This window comes from Mus musculus, chromosome 6, assembly GCF_000001635.26.
Source record: "Mus musculus strain C57BL/6J chromosome 6, GRCm38.p6 C57BL/6J".
Taxonomy (NCBI): Eukaryota; Metazoa; Chordata; class Mammalia; order Rodentia; family Muridae; genus Mus; species Mus musculus.
Genome location: NC_000072.6, coordinates 66255755 through 66272402, shown reverse-complemented (window position 1 = coordinate 66272402; position 16648 = coordinate 66255755). Strand labels below are relative to the sequence as shown.

General features: G+C 38.6%; 1 long non-coding RNA gene across 1 annotated transcript in view; it reads left to right on the top strand.

Annotated features, from left to right (window-relative positions):
* The first annotated feature begins 38 nt into the window (after nt 1-38).
* Gm36408 overlaps nt 39-16648 on the top strand; it is a 123926-nt gene continuing 107316 nt past the window's right edge. Inside the window, exons 1-2 of the long non-coding RNA XR_377737.1 lie at nt 39-226; nt 6836-6906. This is a non-coding gene — a long non-coding RNA (predicted gene, 36408). The remainder of the gene's footprint in view (nt 227-6835; nt 6907-16648) is intronic.

Sequence of the window (16648 nt, the reverse complement as noted above, 5' to 3'; positions counted from 1 at the left end):
TAATGGTAGCTATGGTGATAGGAAGGCTCTCAGCACAGGAAACAGTTTATCTCCTGCGAATAGTGCAATAATTCTAATATAGAAACAACCCTGATTTCCTGGAGTTTTTATTTTCAACTGACAAGAGAATATTTCTTTTTCATTCCAACCTTTCTTCATCTACTAGTTCCACCTCCGTTCTTTCTGCCGGAGCTTGATCTGAAGATCTAAACTTCTTTGTTCCGAGGTATGATGATGATTTGTTCACTTTAAGATTTATTCTTACTTCATTTGTATGAGTTTTTGGCCCAAATATATGTAAGTAGAACTGGAGTTGTAGATGATTGTAAGCCATCATGTGGGTTCCAGGAACTGAACTTGGGTTTTCTGGGAGAACAGCCAGCGTTCCTAACCTCTGAACTCTCTCTTCACCCTCTTGAGCTATGATACCAGTTAAGATGAGTGTTTGTTTGACAAGGAAAAGAGCTTTGGTGAACAAATAATCTTGTGGAAGCCAATGGACTGCAGAACATGTAACGTTCTTCCCACTGATGCTGAAGTATGTCAGCTTAACAGTATAAATGAGAAGATTTTCATAAAATGATGCTCATTTTTAAATTTGACCAATTCTTTTACAAGTATCTAATGATGAGAGACATTTTAAGCTTCACACATGGGAAAGTACTCCTTTAGAGAAATTTGTTGAAGGGAAAAAGAGCAGTGGAGTAGTCTTCCAATTTCTTAGAACACTTTGCAGTTGGAAGGGACGTTAGGGCTTCTGCAATGAGTGATAAGGCTCCTGATACCAAGGTTAGTAATCACACCAAACTCAAAGCGTTATGGAAATACTTTATCAGTGTCCGTGAAAGACTTAGATACTTTCAAAATTTGCATTTAAAATAATTCTCTTCTGGAAAATTAGTGCTTGTTTTGGATGACAAATAAGGACAAGTCCATGAAAATGTCTGCTTAAGGGACAGAGTAAAGAAATTGCTGACATGACTGTTCCATGGTATGGGTAAGGTTAAGGGAAAGGTTTTTATTATGAATAAGAGAGAAAAAAATACTCAGAGGTATCTGGAGGTTTCCACAGCATAAAGAAAACAGAGCAGACTGGACATGACCAGGGCTAGAGAAGTGAGAGATCAGGAGAGAATAATAGAAATAGTAAGACAGCAAGCGATAGAGAGTAGTGAGCCAGAAAGATGGAGAGGACAGCAAGAGTGGGAAGAGAGTGTCTGGAGTGGACAGACCGTGTGCATTATAAGGAGGATGAGTAGGTGGGGGCAGAAAAGGTATGGTGCTAATGTGGACTTTGAAATATATAACAGGTTCTTTTGATACTGAGGGAGCCTGTAGGCCAGTTTTGACTCTCTCCTTTCAAATATATTTATTTTTCATGCAATGGAGTCTTGTCTTTGGAGACATTTTTACTATGGTCCTAGAGCAGAACAGGATGTTTATTTTTAAAAGTATAAGCACTTTCAACATGAGTCCTGGCTACAACTTTTAACAGGCATGAGTTCAATAACCTTCTTTAACAATTACATCTTTCTGCCCAACGTTTTGATCTCTTTCATTGTAGACCTTGATAAATATAGTAAACAGCCACTATAGCACAGCCTGAATGTTTTCCTGTACTGAAATTTCATCAGCCAAACAGATTAGTTCTTTATCTTTAAGTGAAGCTTCATTCAAGTTCTCAGGACATGGGCAGAAACCAACCATATTCTTTGCCAAACTGACACACGAATGTCCCCAGCTTTCTGATAACATCCTTGTTTCCTGCTGAAACCTCAGGAGTCTGGCCTCCACACTCCATATTTTCTCTGCTTTCTGGCCTTCCCAACTCCTGTCAGAATGATCTCTCAGCTTCACTTACTCCATCACTGTTTAGACTGAGCACAGACTGAATTGTACAGATTTCTGTGAAACTATTGGGTAAGATTTATCTTTGCTAGTGACATGTGATTGATGAATGTAAAATTTTGTGTTGTTATTTTGAATCAAGTTTCTGAACTGCTAAGTCCAAAGGAAGTAGCTTGCAGCAACTGCTCAAAGCTTATCTAAGATCCCTTCTTGATCACGACCGTGAGAGCTACCATAATTTTGAAAACCTTTTGTGTGGGTAGATTTATTTAGATATAGAATTTCCCCCCAAATATACATTTAAGTCATGCTTGATGTCTCTCCTAATATCTTTATAACTTATCCAATGTGGATATGGGATAATTTTAATTTAATGTATGTGGCTTATGTCCACATACTTCAAACCTCTTCCACTTTTGCTGTCTTTATCTACGATACCATCACATCCCCTGACTATTGTGAAAGACTACTAAGCAACCTCTACAGCTTTTTTCTTTTATAAAACATTCATTTTTGTATAATCATCAAAATGAGATTTAAAATTTATAAATCCTTTATAGATCCCACAAGTGTTTGTAACATACCTGAAGTAAAAGGCAAACTCAAGTATCCTTCAGAGTGCTTTCCAGACTATCCATTACCATTTTTGCTCTTATCTTCTTCACTGCTCGAAATGAAGTCCACATCTGGTTTAGAGACATATGTAGCATTTATCATATAACATGCTGTAGCATTTCTGATCATTGTTGAATTCCTGTGACAAAGTCTAGCTCTTGAGCATTTCAGGAAAACAAACAAACAAACAAACAAACAAAGACAGAAAAGGTCCTAATGTGAATGCTTAAACCAATGCCAAGTGTTTGTGGGTATTGTTTTGTTTTGTTTTGTTTTGTTTTACGTTTGGAGATAAATGATTGGAAGTCATTCTAATGTGCACTTAAAAAAAATCCAAGGATAGATAAATTGGAACTGGATTTTTTTTTTTGACAAGCCATTAAAAGACAGGTTTTAGAAAATCAGTTAAAAAAAAAATAGCTTGGTGGCAGCATGGCCCCAAACAGAATCATGTCCTCAGGGGGCAGAACAGGCTCTTCCTCACTGCTGTTGGATCTCCAGTTCTGCCTCTCTTCATGCTGCATAAATGGTTCCACTTCTCTTTGTCTCCTATCTCTCCACCACATACTTATACACGGTAGTGATGCCCAGTGGGCAGGCCTCTGACTGACTTCTGCCCACCTATCACCCTAGGAATATTGTATTTTGGTATCACTTATACCATCTCAGCAAGAGAAAAAGCCCAAGTCCTGTTTTATTCTTTTTTAAAATTGAAAATAGATTATTTTATACAATATATTCGGATCATGATTTCTATTCTCCAAGTCCTCACAGATCCTCCCCATCTTCCCACACACTTAATCCACACCCTTTCTTTCTCTCTAACATTATTAAATATTAGGCTTCATAAATAAATAAATAAATAAATAAATAAATAAATAAATAAATAAATAAATAAATAAATTCAAAATAGACCAAAGCAAGGAAATAAACAAGAAAGAGGTCAATGATAAAACACATGAAACATATACAAAAACAGATACACACTTATGCACACACAGACAAAACCCTTTTTAATGAATATTCCTTTCGACCCATGTGAATTAAGTCAGAATGGTTTAGGGTAACAGAAATCCAAATTTCTTAACTTTCAAGTCTTATATTGAAATAATTGAAATTCAAAAGATTTTTTTTGCTGCTGTTTAGAGAACTGTGAGCTTGTAGAGGGTTAAACTCACTTTTCACATTCAAGCATAACATATGTATTCTATAACATTTAAGGTACTAGTAAAAATTCCCCAAAGTGTTCTGTAATGTTGAGACAAATAATGTGGCCATTCAGACTTTCTAACACTGAAAATATGAATAAGCTTTTCCCACTGCTAATGTGAAACAGCTGCTGTCTATCCCACACCCATTTACAATTTTCTTCTGAATAGACTTTAACAAAATTACACGTGTGCTGTTTATTGTAGATGAAGTTGGGGAGGTTTGAGGCTGAATACGTTAGGGAAAGACTGTGTTAATGCTGGGCACACATAGTTCCGATGGTGAGGACAGAGCAGGCTGATGAAACCCTGAAGTATCATAAGTCAGAAAAGCATATGTTTGTCCCATTCCAACCATGTTTAGAATGAGCCTGTAACTGCCTCTCAGTTTGTCTCTTGTATTTGACAATCTAATCACAGTGTTGTAGTTTTATTCCTGCAGCATCTTAATTCTTCTTCAAACATGGTCCAGTTTTATATGGAAGAACTTAGTCTAGCCATAATGCAAATTCTGCAACATTGAGATTTGGGAAAAATAAACACCTCCTTGCCTTTTATCTTCCTTGCTTCGATTTATTTCTCTGTGTACATTTTCTTTCCCAACTCAAGGACGCAGAGAAAATAGCATGAAGTAAATGAACAGTGTGCTGTTGTGGCTTTTCTTGTCCTCAACTGTATCTCTCCAGATCTTTGTACAACTTATGCTTTTGCTTTGTCAGTATAGAAATACATACATTGGTCTTGATTCATAAACCTTTATTATGTTAGATTTTTTAAAATGATCAAGACACAAAATATAAAGGAAAATTGCATAACATCAAGCAATCTTAGAAATTTAGATTGATCAATTTGAAAACTCAAACTGAAATGTTTTGAGGTTTTTAATGCAGCATAAAATAAAACCAAGAACATACTTTTGCCTTGGTGGATGATCAAGTTAAGCTGAGAGTGGACTAAGACTGTATACTTACTCAGTTCTCTCAGTACTGGTGATACTTGGGTTTCACCCAGAATCCTCTCAGTACTCTGACCTATCTTGACTCTATTACAAGGTACCAGAAGGAAGAATATGAATTATTATTTATTATAACAGTTTACTAAAAACTCAGAATTATACACATCTAAAAATTTTTTGATATACAGATAATTGGGCTGTCAAAATGGCTCTGCAGATAAAGTTTGCTCTGCTTAGCAAACTGAGTTCTATCCGTGGGATCCACAAAGTAGAAGGTGAGAATTGACTCCTATAAGTTTTCTCACCCCATATGCATTATTTGCTCCCCTAAATAACCAGCTGTAATTTGAATGAACAAATATACAAACAAGTTTATTCTTGTCTAGAAGAAGGTTTCTTAGAAGCAGCAGAGTCAAGGAGCCTTCATTGCTGCTGATATCACTCTGCTGTAGCACTGTTCCTCATCCACACCACACCATCCTCCTTCAGCAGTTAGGAGACAAAACCCCAAGTGGGGGACCACTCTGCAGAAGAAACCAGAAAATTTAAGCAGAGTCTTCAAAGACCCAAATGGTCATGGTGAAACTAGGCTGGGACAGAGAGATCATGTGAAAGAGATAAACTATGCAGAAAAGGATCAGGGTTGCTGGGTGCGAGCACAGGAACTCTTACCAAAGCAATCAACAAGAATAATTCTATCTCTGAAAAAATGGATGTCAACTGAGTTAATTTTTTTCCTGGTAATTTGAAGTGGTTTTTCTTTATTGAAGAAGTGAAGTTGTGACAAATGTATTCTTACCCATGTGCAGAGGGTAAATGTGACACTGATGTATAGTACAGTTTCAATAGATTCTAACTTTTAAAGACATACATTTCTAAGCATTGAATGCATGGCAATTCTTTCAATAAACAATGTAGAAAAGCTGTTTATTTTATTTTCAGTGTTTAACCTCAGACTTGTATAATAGAATGAAAATAGCATTCATTGGCTTAAAATTTGATAAAACGAAAGTTATTTCCCATACTTAGGTCTCAGTGGAATCAGAAAAATTATGAGACTAATTCCAGAATGTTAGCCAGACCTGGTGGTGCAGACATACATGATCTCAGCTACTTGGAAGGCTAAGGCGGGAGAGAAATACAATTTCTGTCAAACTAAGGCTGGAGGATGCAAATTCAAATGCCATCTGGGTTCAAAGCAAGTTCAAGGCAAGCCTGAACAATTTAAAGAGACTCTGCTTCTAAGTTAAAAAATTGAAAATGAGTTGGTGATATATTTCAGAGGTAAAGCACACTCTAAGATCAGTGTCTCATACAAAAATATATAACAGAAAAGCAGGAAGGAAGGGATCCACAGTGCTAGTTGTTTCTTCATCTCCTGTAGGCTTTAACATATATGTGTACATTCTAGACTCAGATGTTAACGTGGAAGATGGTGTGGCAGCTATTTTCAGGACGCAAAGATTTTGCCAGAAGAAAGATATGCTTCCTATTTTATTATTATTATTATTATTATTATTATTATTATTATTTATTTATTTGTGTGTATATATACATGCACATGCATAAGTACAATTTGTGGGTGGTTCTTTCCTTCTGTTATATTGGTCTCTGATATCAAAATCAGGTCATTAGGCTTGGAAGCAAATGCCTTTACCCATTGAGACATCTTGTCATTCCAAAGATCAGTTTTTTAGTAAGTGCATTGTGAAACCAATTTTGGAATGTGATAAAAAATTGGTTATAAAGATAGTCAGGTAAAAGTGTTAGTTGGAGCATGTGTACAAATGAGGTAATGGTTGAACAAGATTCAGAGCCATCCATCTATCTTCTTTTCTTTATTAATTAGGTATTTCCTTCATTTACATTTCCAATGCTATCCCAAAAGTCCCCCATACCCTCCCCCCGACTCCCCTACCCACCCACTCCCACTTCTTGGCCCTGGCGTTCCCCTGTACTGAGGCATATAAAGTTTGCCAGACCAATGGGGCTCTCTTTGCAATGATGGCCGACTAGGCCATCTTCTGATACATACCCCCAAGGGAGGAGCTAGAGAAAGTACCCAAGGAGCTAAAGGAGTCTGCAACCCTATAGGTCGAACAACAATATGCACCTGTCTTCTAAAGGTATGGTGTGTAGTCTGGAGAAAATGTGACCCCCCCTTAAACCACCAACGGCCTTTAATATGCAATGCATTTGCCTTCTTCAGCACCCTGTTCTCACTCTGTGCAGCAAACGGCCAATGCTATCCCTGCCATCACTGATACATTCTACCAACAGGTAGGTAGAAACTGAAGAGACACCTTCCACTTGTTCTAGAGAAACAGTACACCTCAGCTACACTGAAACCACACTGGAAGAACTTAGATCTACCCTAAACTAGATGTCTTAAAATACAGACATTATTCCAGAGGGGCATGGGACTGACTACTCAGATTATAATTGTACCAAAAGCAGAGGGGGCTATTCCCTGGGATCAACTTATTAATCTTCATAAATTACCACCATGAAACTTCCATCATCTCTGCAAATTACTTAGAGTTTAAAATTAAGACTGAAAGCATCATTAATCCTAAGCTTATTAGATATTCATAAACATATCTTATAAGGAGTCTACTTTAACAAGCTTTCCAAACTGTTAAAATTGTTTTCATCATTGCTCTACTCATTGATGAAACAGGAGAATGAACCAAGTAATATCTAAGGATGTAGCCTTGGTTATTTTTCTATTGCTGTGACAAAACACCATGATGAAGGCAACTTATAAAAGAAAGCCCTTAGTTTGGGCTTTTGATTCTAGAAGGTAGTGGAGTCTGACCATCATGACAGGGAGCATGGAAGCAGGGATTCAGTCATGGTGCTGAAGCAGTAGCTGAGAGTTTATATGTTGAGATGACAACAACTATGAGGCCCAGAGAGAGGGGGACTGGAGGGATGAAGAGGGAGGGAGGGAGAGAGAGAGGGAGGAGACAAGGGGCAAGGGAGTGACAGAGACTTTTGAAACTTCAAAACCTACACACCTTCACTAAGGCCAGACCTGTTAATCTATCTCAAATTGTGCCACCAACTTCAGTCCAATCATTAACATATATGAGACTGTGATGGCCATTTTCACTCAAACCACCACATTCCATTCCCTGGCCCATATAGGCTCCTGGCCATATCATAAAGCAAAATGTATTTAATTCAATTTCAAAAACCCATAGTCATTCACAGTTTCAGCATAGTTTTAAAAGTCCAGATTTCTTTTGATACTCAAAGAAATCTCTTAATTATAACCCTCTGTAAAATAGCAAAAGCAAATTATATACTTCCAAGATACAATGGCACAGAGTATGCATTACCATTCCAAAAGGGAGGACTGGGGATAATGAGGAAATACTGGACCAAAGATACCTCTTCCCTTCCAGCTTTGTTGCAGGCAACACAATTCTCTCTTGGGCTGGCTTCATCTGAAGGTCTGTTTGGCAGGTATCCCATAGCTCTGGCTTCTCCAGCATGTTCGGGTCCCCAGCACAATCCAGGTTTCATATTCACAGCTTAACACAACAGCACCTCTGGGCCTCCATGCAGGGACTCCCTTGCCACAGGAACTTTCCTTAACTATAGAGGGAGATGCCACAACTGTTTTACTCTAGTATCCTTCTGAACTCTAAAGCCAGAACCACATGACCTATGTTGCCTGCTTGGGAGGGAGTCTAAATCCCTACTTGAATTACATCTGCATAAAGCTTGGATTTGTTGATGTTTTCCTTTGTTGAATAAGCTTTCTTTTGCTTTGGGAGAGAACAAATTGTGGGTCTTTGGTATGTGTAGAAAAGTAAAACAGATCTGAATTATTTTAGAATTGAATTTCCTTTGGTAGGATTATGCAAAGGAAAGAATTCCATGTTGCAAGCTTTCCAGAAAAGGATGTATACTTAAACACACCATTCTTCCTTCTTATGGCTAACTTCTGATGGTTTTCAGTGCCGTGGAAGAAAATTGTCTTGATCATGGGGAACACGGGATGGAAACTTAAGGCTTGTCTTATCATGTGAGGAATAAATGTGCAGTCTTCCAAGCTCTCACAGTGGTCACAGCTAACACAGTGGCTTTTCAACTATTTGTGGCTTCTCGGTTTCTTCTGTTGCTCTCTTCATCTAAATCTTATTCCATCTTCAAAGAGAAGTTCAGTTTCTCCTTTTGTGTGGTTTCTTTTAACCACAGGGATAATTTCCATTTATGGACTCAGCATTTTGTGGTTACTTATAGAGCAAATTATCTTGTTCCAGTGGCATCTAGTCTGATTTCAACTGACTTTTAATACCTTGTTTTGGTTTGTCTTTCCCTCTGGGATCATTGAGTCTCTTTGCATTCAGTGTATTTGCTATGTATATTTCAATGACAAAAAGAATTTTTTCCCTTTTCCATACTTCAAAAGACATTTTCTAAGCAGTTTGTAGTGTTACACATCTTCAATCCTAGCATTTGGGAGGCAAAGCCAGACCAGACTGGTCATCTACATAGTGAGTTCTAGGAAAATCAGAGCTACATAGTGAGACCCTGTCTAGTAAGCAGAAAAGGCAACAACAACAACAACAACAAAAAGACAAACACTAAACAATTTCAACATTGATTAAGATTTTAATAAAAATTATGGGCTTAGCAAAATAACTGCACACACACACACACTACATATACACTACATATATTAGTATGTATAATATAATTTTAAATTTCTATATAAATGTCCAGGTTCATTTATGTTTCTTTGCCCAGTATGTGCCTAGAGCCTTCAGATCTTTTGAAACTGCTGCTACAGATGGTTGTGAGCTTTTATGGGGATTCAAGTTCCCCTGGAAGAGGAGCCAGTACTCTTAACTGCTAAGTCATCTCTCTAGCCCTCTGTGCTTTACATATTAATGGTCATAGACTACATGAAACCATAGGGTTAAGATTTCTGTGTTTCTTGACCAGCCATCACTTCACCTTCCCATTTTAAGTCATCATAGAACTCACCAGAAACATCCTAAATTATAGAACTCAATTTGTATTTGCAAACATTAAGTGAAAATGGTATTAGGTATATTATTTGTTATTTTTAAATGTTGCAGTAAGCATGTTTTCTAGGCTTTTTGTTAACATTTTTCTCTAATTCTTTTATAAGAGTACATAGAATGCCTTACTACATGTGACATTGACTTTATATATCAAAACCTGTAAACCATGCATTGTGGTATAACCCAGAGGGTTGGAGTTCTTAAATTCTAAGCTAATGGTTGGATGTAGGAATTAAAGACTGAGTGTTCTATTCCCTTTGGCATGGGAGAGTGCATTTGTAGTTCAGGCCCCATCGAAACCTCTCAGTTTTCATACCTGCAAAGCTTTTGGTCTGTAGCCCAACAAGTATTTTATTTTCACATTTTCAGCTAAAATAAATGGCTCTACATTTTAATTTCCCATCTATTAGCTGCACTTTAGGCTACAGAGTTAATCTGTTACTCTACACTTTGGGGACATGATAAATAGTTCAGATGGATTTCCTTTCAGAAGAAATCATTTCTGCAAATATGAGACTGTGGAAATCTTGCCCAAGGGAGAGAATTAGGAAAAGGAAATATTTTTCTAGCAAAAATATCAAAGTCTTATGACTGTGGCCCAACAATGATGAGACAGAGAAAGTATGGGTTGTTTAAGACCACCCTGCTGAGTGAGGCTCCTACTCTATCAGAGCCATTTCAGCAGAAAGAATGATGGGTGGAAGAATGTTTTCAGAACACTTTTGCTGCATCTAAGTCTGCGTTAAATCTTCATTTTTGCCATTTGTCTTGCAGAAGTCTGTACTTTAAAAGAAAAATGGCATAACTCTCAAACATGTCTTCTACTTAATTTATTCTCTCTGCAGGGCTCCTGTGGGCTCTTGCCTCCTTCTGCTGCTCCTAGCATGGAACTGGACACAAGATAAAACTGACACCAGTACAGTTCTCATTGTTATGTTCATCATGTCTGAAATCCGGTGCAGTACCAATGAAAAGTAATATCTGGGAATAAAGGTTTCAGAACTGAGAGATACACATGTATATAGACAAATGCTTCCTGATTATAGCTAGAAAATTCACTCACCTCAATAATGAGCCATTCACAGTAGAGAATGAGGACAAGTTGGTCAAGTGGATTCTAAGCATATTTTAATTACTGGAGCCTGGTAACAGGGAGTCTCTCTTTGGATTTTGGCATGTAGCAACTGTTTAAGACATTTATGAGTTCTTGTTATTATTTTTTTCTTCTTTTGTTAGGTCAAGACCAATATTGATCATGAATAGAAGTGGCTAACCCTACCAGTGGTTTGTAATCCACATTCATTCTAGTTGGTCAGGCCATTGTAGTTGTTGAAGGTGTATGTTCTACTGTGGGCAGAAGCCATGGCTAAGTAAGGGCTCTGCTACCAAGCCACACTCAAAATCCATGTTGTTGAGTATGTTTGAGTACCATGTTTGGTAAATTACTGCATATACACATTGATAAAATATTATGAAAAAATTATTATGAAACAATATTGCATCCTGTTATGGGTTGTCCTGGTGCTATTATGTATTCAAATGCTAAATACTGGCCCCCAAGATCTGGTTGCCCCTGTCATGTCAATACTCAAGTATGTCAAGTGATGCTACATAAAGATTGCTTCCCAATTTAAAACTATTGGTTAAATAAAGGTGGCTACATCCAATTACTGGGTAGAATGATAGAGGTAGGGTTTGAGTTACCTGACTGTGAGTCACAGGTAGGAACCACAAAGAAGGAGGAGAAGGTAAGAGAGTGAAGGCAGAAGAAGACTGAGAGAACTGTAGGTCTCCATTAGACATGATGAACCAAGTGACCCCCTCTCTCACCCAAGACAGACTGCTGGAACAGGAGTAACCTGGGCGAGACTCAAACAGTAAATACTTGGGGAGAGACAGTCTGGGAAGTAGACAGTCTAACACATAGAAAAATACATTAAGAGTAACCACCCAGTTATTGTGCAAGATCTGATTAAAATTTTTTAAAACTCTGACTCAATTATTAAGGGGCTGGATGGACCATATTAATAATAATAGAGTTTATTAAACTCAATTTATAATATATGTGTAGAGGAAGGTAACATTTATGGTAACATAATAAGTATGTATACTGTTTTTACTTTACTGAAGAAATAGACAGAAGGTACTTTCCACTAATAGAAAGCTAGTATTAAGTCACACTCCCTTTTCCTTCTCAGATTTATTTTCTGTCAGTGAGAGAGTGAGTGAGTGAGTGAGTGAGTGAGAGAGTGTGTGTGTATGTCTGTGTGTTTGTGTGTGTGCATGTGTGCATGTGCGCAGGTGCGTGTGCGTGTGCGTGTGTGGTTTGTAGAGGCCTCTCAGAAAGGACGAATGAGACATTGCATTCTGTGGAGTTGGGACTATAAGAGAATTATAGTTTGTTATACAACACCAAATGTTAGTGTTGGGAACCAAACTCAAGTTTGTTGCAAGAGAAGCAGGTGCTCTTAATCTTTGAGTTGTCTCTTTAGATCCCCAAACTTACTCTTAACTAATGTAATCCAAATTCTCATAAAACAGAAATAAAGTAATACTCCTTACCAATCATTCTTTTTCTTTATTTTCAGTTTATTACTATGAGAGTACACATATTTTATCTTTCTTCCCATTATCCTCTCTTGCTACCTCCCTCTTCCACTGTTTAATCCTTTCTTTATCCTCGTCAGTCCCTTTCATCTCCAAGTCTTTGTGTGTGTGTGTATGCATATATGTACATACACTTATATCTGAACCCAGACTGCATGTGAGAGAAAATGTGTAACATTTATGTTATGTCCAACTATTCCCACTTCCTCAAGCCCCATCCCTTGTGCTTATATGGATTCCACAGCTACTCCCACATGTACAGTCTTGTTCTAAGAGTATCTTTGCCTGTGAAGTGTGACTTCTTTCATGTGCTATGGAGCTGGAAAACCATGCGACTGAAGGAGTGGTCCAGTACAAGAGTGAGGTCAAGATGTGTCCAAACCCCCAAATCTCATCATGAGACTGGCAGAAGTAAGACTGCTTCATTCTGACTCTGGGCCTGCAGGTCCTGGGGTAGCATGGTGGCCAGGTTTCAGCTTAAACTTCTTCTCTACAGCATTTTGGCCCCAGCCAATGATACATACTCACCCCCAAACCCCTACTCACTCCTCAAGGTTTATATACCCCTTGCTCACCCCCAATAAAGAAAGCTGTTTCTTGAAAAATCATCTCCAGAGAATGCACATACAGTGCTAACCCATCTACCAGGCTAAGCTTCATTCTTTCCAGTCCAGTCCATGCACTGTGGTGCCAGGGCACCCCGAGGGGAAAAGCAAACCCACACGCTCAATGTGCTTTCTTGGTTGGAATTATCTTTACCTTAGCTCTGTGTTTACTATTCCTTAATTATCTTCTGTAGTTGTGGCTTGGCTGTTTGAATTGGTTTAATTCGTCCTTACAGAAATACCTTCTTTCTTCATTTATATTGAAAGATAACTGCTGGATATAGCAATCCTGTGTGGAAGTTACTTACATTTAGAGTTTGAAATGGTGTTCTAGACAGAACAGTGTGCTAGATAGAGCACGTCTTTCTAATATATTGGAAATGGGGTAAGAAAACACACCACTGAGATCTTTATAGGTGGACCTTTGTTCTTTCAAAACCTGGTGTTAACTTCCCTGCTGGAGAAATATGCTTTCTTTCTAAATCCGTAGAGTTACAAGATGGAATTCTTCTCTACTACTGACCTGTCCTGCTGCAGGAATCAACCTCAGCAGGACCGCACAAGGTTTCAGACTCTAGCCTTGTGCTGTAGGTAGGACTGCCAGTTCTCTGCACTAGAGCTGCCTGCCTCACCTTTTGAACATGGTTTATGCTCCCCGCTGGCTTGAAGCTGGGAAGCTGGAGCTGTCTGGTTTGGCTTACTTTCTCATTGCTCCCTCTGTTCTTCTGCAGTGTCCGGCTGTCAGTATCTTCATGCTATGGATGCTCACTGCACTTACTCCCTTTCCTCTTTCTAGAAAAAGAGTCATACCAACCCTTTTTCTTCAGCACACCACACCAAGGCAACCTCTGGTTTTACCTGGAATTCTCAGCATGCATTGTTCTTCTGCAAGATTAAAAAAACTAATAATGTTCCCTGATACTCTGTATATATGCATGTATTTAGGCAATAAAATTTTAAATGTGAAATGGAGACTTAGAATTCAGAAAGTTAAAAATGAAAGAAAACTGGATGTGTTAAAAGTCTGTTGTAGCAGGAGCAATGAGTGAAACTAAACAAGAGGTCACAACAGTGGCCAACAAGACTGATCTATTTGTAAATTTTCAAGTTTTCGGTCATTCTAGTAACAAGCTGTGTGTTCCAGTGTGGTCAGCTTCTGGAGTCCTATCTAGGTCTCTGTCCAGAGGATGATACCCATGGCTACTTTAAATCTTGTTCTGTACAGGCAGAGTGTCTTCCCAAGTAGACCTGGAAGGTAGTACTTACACTAGGGAGAAGACAGATGCTCTCATCCCTTTCAGTTTGTCATATGTAACACATGTCAGAACAGAGTCTGCCAGCGCTGGAGGAACTCTGTTCTCAGTCCTTTCTCTAGCCTCAGCCAGCAAATTCTTCCTCATGTTTTCTGCACAGACATCATAAAATGACACAATTAGACCAGAGAGCATTACAGTGATGAGAGACAAGTAGACTTAGGTATAAATAGGGATCAACAGAAGACCACTTAAACAAACCTTACTTCTCAGTCCATATCCCAGCTCTAGCATACCCTTTATTTAGTGGATGTCTATAAAAACCAGAGAGGCCCCTTGGTCTTGCAAACTTTATATGCCCCAGTACAGGGGAATGCCAGGGCCAAGAAGTGGGAGTGGGTGGGTAGGGGAGTGGGGGGGGGAGTGTATGGGGGACTTTTGGGATAGCATTTGAAATGTAAATAAAGAAAATAGCTAATAAAAATGAAAACAATAAGCTAAATCACTAATTTGATCAATGTTTAAAATGGAGATAGATGAAAAATATGAAATAGTCTCACTTTTCTTGACTAAAAACCATAAAAGTTTGCAATAATAATAATAATAATAATAATAATAATAATAATAATCTAAACAGGAAACAAAACTGTAGCTACTTGTGTTCTCATGCAAATTATGTTACCCCAAAACCTGTTTGCAGTGGCTTACATGTGAGACTAAAGGAAGCCTGTCCCCAATTGGTTTTTGACTGGTCAATAAAGTTACTGGTGGCCAATGGCTGAGCAGGGAGACAGAGGAGGAACTTTTAGGATTCCTGGGAAGGAATCAAGGAAGAAGGAAGAGTAGATTCTGCCATGACAAGGGCATAGGAGATAAACCACCCTAAAAAGGTACAGGAGGGGGAGACAGCTGACATGTAGGTACATGGGGAAATTGGCCCGAGGAGGGCTGCCCAGCAGGGTCCAGGACAACAAAGATAAAATATAGATTTAGTAAGTATTAACTCAGGAAATTAGAGGGGAGTGTGTGTAGTCACTTACAGTTAGGGAGTGGCCTAGCCATTGAGCTGTTTAAGATATTTAAAATATAAGCCTGTGTATATGTGTCTTTCTTTTGGGAATCCAGAACATTAGGGCAATAGTGAGACATGCACATGCACCCACCAAGAAGTACAGAACGGATTAAAATACTGCTGCTTCACAAAACTGTTTAAGAAGAGAACTCTGCGTGGGGTATATCAGGCTGCTATACGTATCAGTGATCAGGTCACTCAGCCAGCGCTACCTGTCTGTCATCCTCAGCCAACTCTACCCATCCTTCACCCTTACCCATCATGTAGTTATTTCAGAAGATTACAGAAGTTGTCTTTTTTGATGTCTGGCCAGTAACTTGGCCATTTTTCACTGATAAATGCTTTTCTGTTAGGAAGGTGTTCATTAGAGACATCTTTTAATTTCCTAAGGACATCTTCCTCAGTGCATGGAAGGAAACTACCATTCCCTCTTAGAACTTCATTTAGAGACTCACAAAAGTAATGTCAAATGGAAATTTCTGGTTGTGTCATGTGACACAGACTCATGTGATATTTTGCTGACCAGTGAGAGGACACATGATGTTTGGAGAGAGGATAAGTAGGACCCAACAGACAGTGACAGTGCACTTGTGTAGGTAGCCATGCAATGTTTCATCGGTCTGGCGCCTTCACTGATCTTCACTTTGTTGAGAGAGGCACAGCAGAGAGCTTCTCTTGGCATTCTAGCAGGTCCTGGTCACGCCCACTGTCTTGTGCCAATTCAGTGGAACCTGGCTGTTTCTGCTGGATTATGTTGCCACTGCTGATTCATATTTGGTAACACTTTTGAACTGGACTGCTGGTATCTAATAAAGATTAGAATCTCCCATAGAACTAATAAACAGTTCCACATCCCTTGTCCTATTTGCCATCTTTTTTCTTCTACCTTTGGGCAGTGGGCTAGAAGGGGGTGGGGTCAAAGCATTTGAGAACACTTATTAAAGTAGGTTTAAAAAAATCTAAACCTATAGCGAAGTGAGAGCTGCTCACAAACTACTGGAGGGGACTTCCATTTGATTTTCTAGTTCGAGTTTGCTTCACATAAAGAGAACTTCCTAGCAAGGTCTAGTGGCTTAGGACTAAGGATGCATTGCCCTAGAGATCCATTCTCATCTACCTCCCTCATAGGACTTCCCATTTGAGCAGCTTCTTCACACACAGGCCCAGATACATACATAACAGCTTTGTCTGTCATCACTAATGGTCTGTCTCATACTTTCTTGACATAGTCATAATTGCTTTTTCACTTGTTATTGCTTGAAACTGTTTCTAGAGAAATGTGAGCAAACATGTCCTTCCTCACCCACATAGAGAATATGCCATAGACTAATGTAAGGATACCACCAAAGTTCAAGTTGGTGAAACAAGAAGTTTTATTGGGGTTATTTATAGGATATAGATAAGAAATTACATCCAGGGACAGAAATATCACCAAAAGACAGC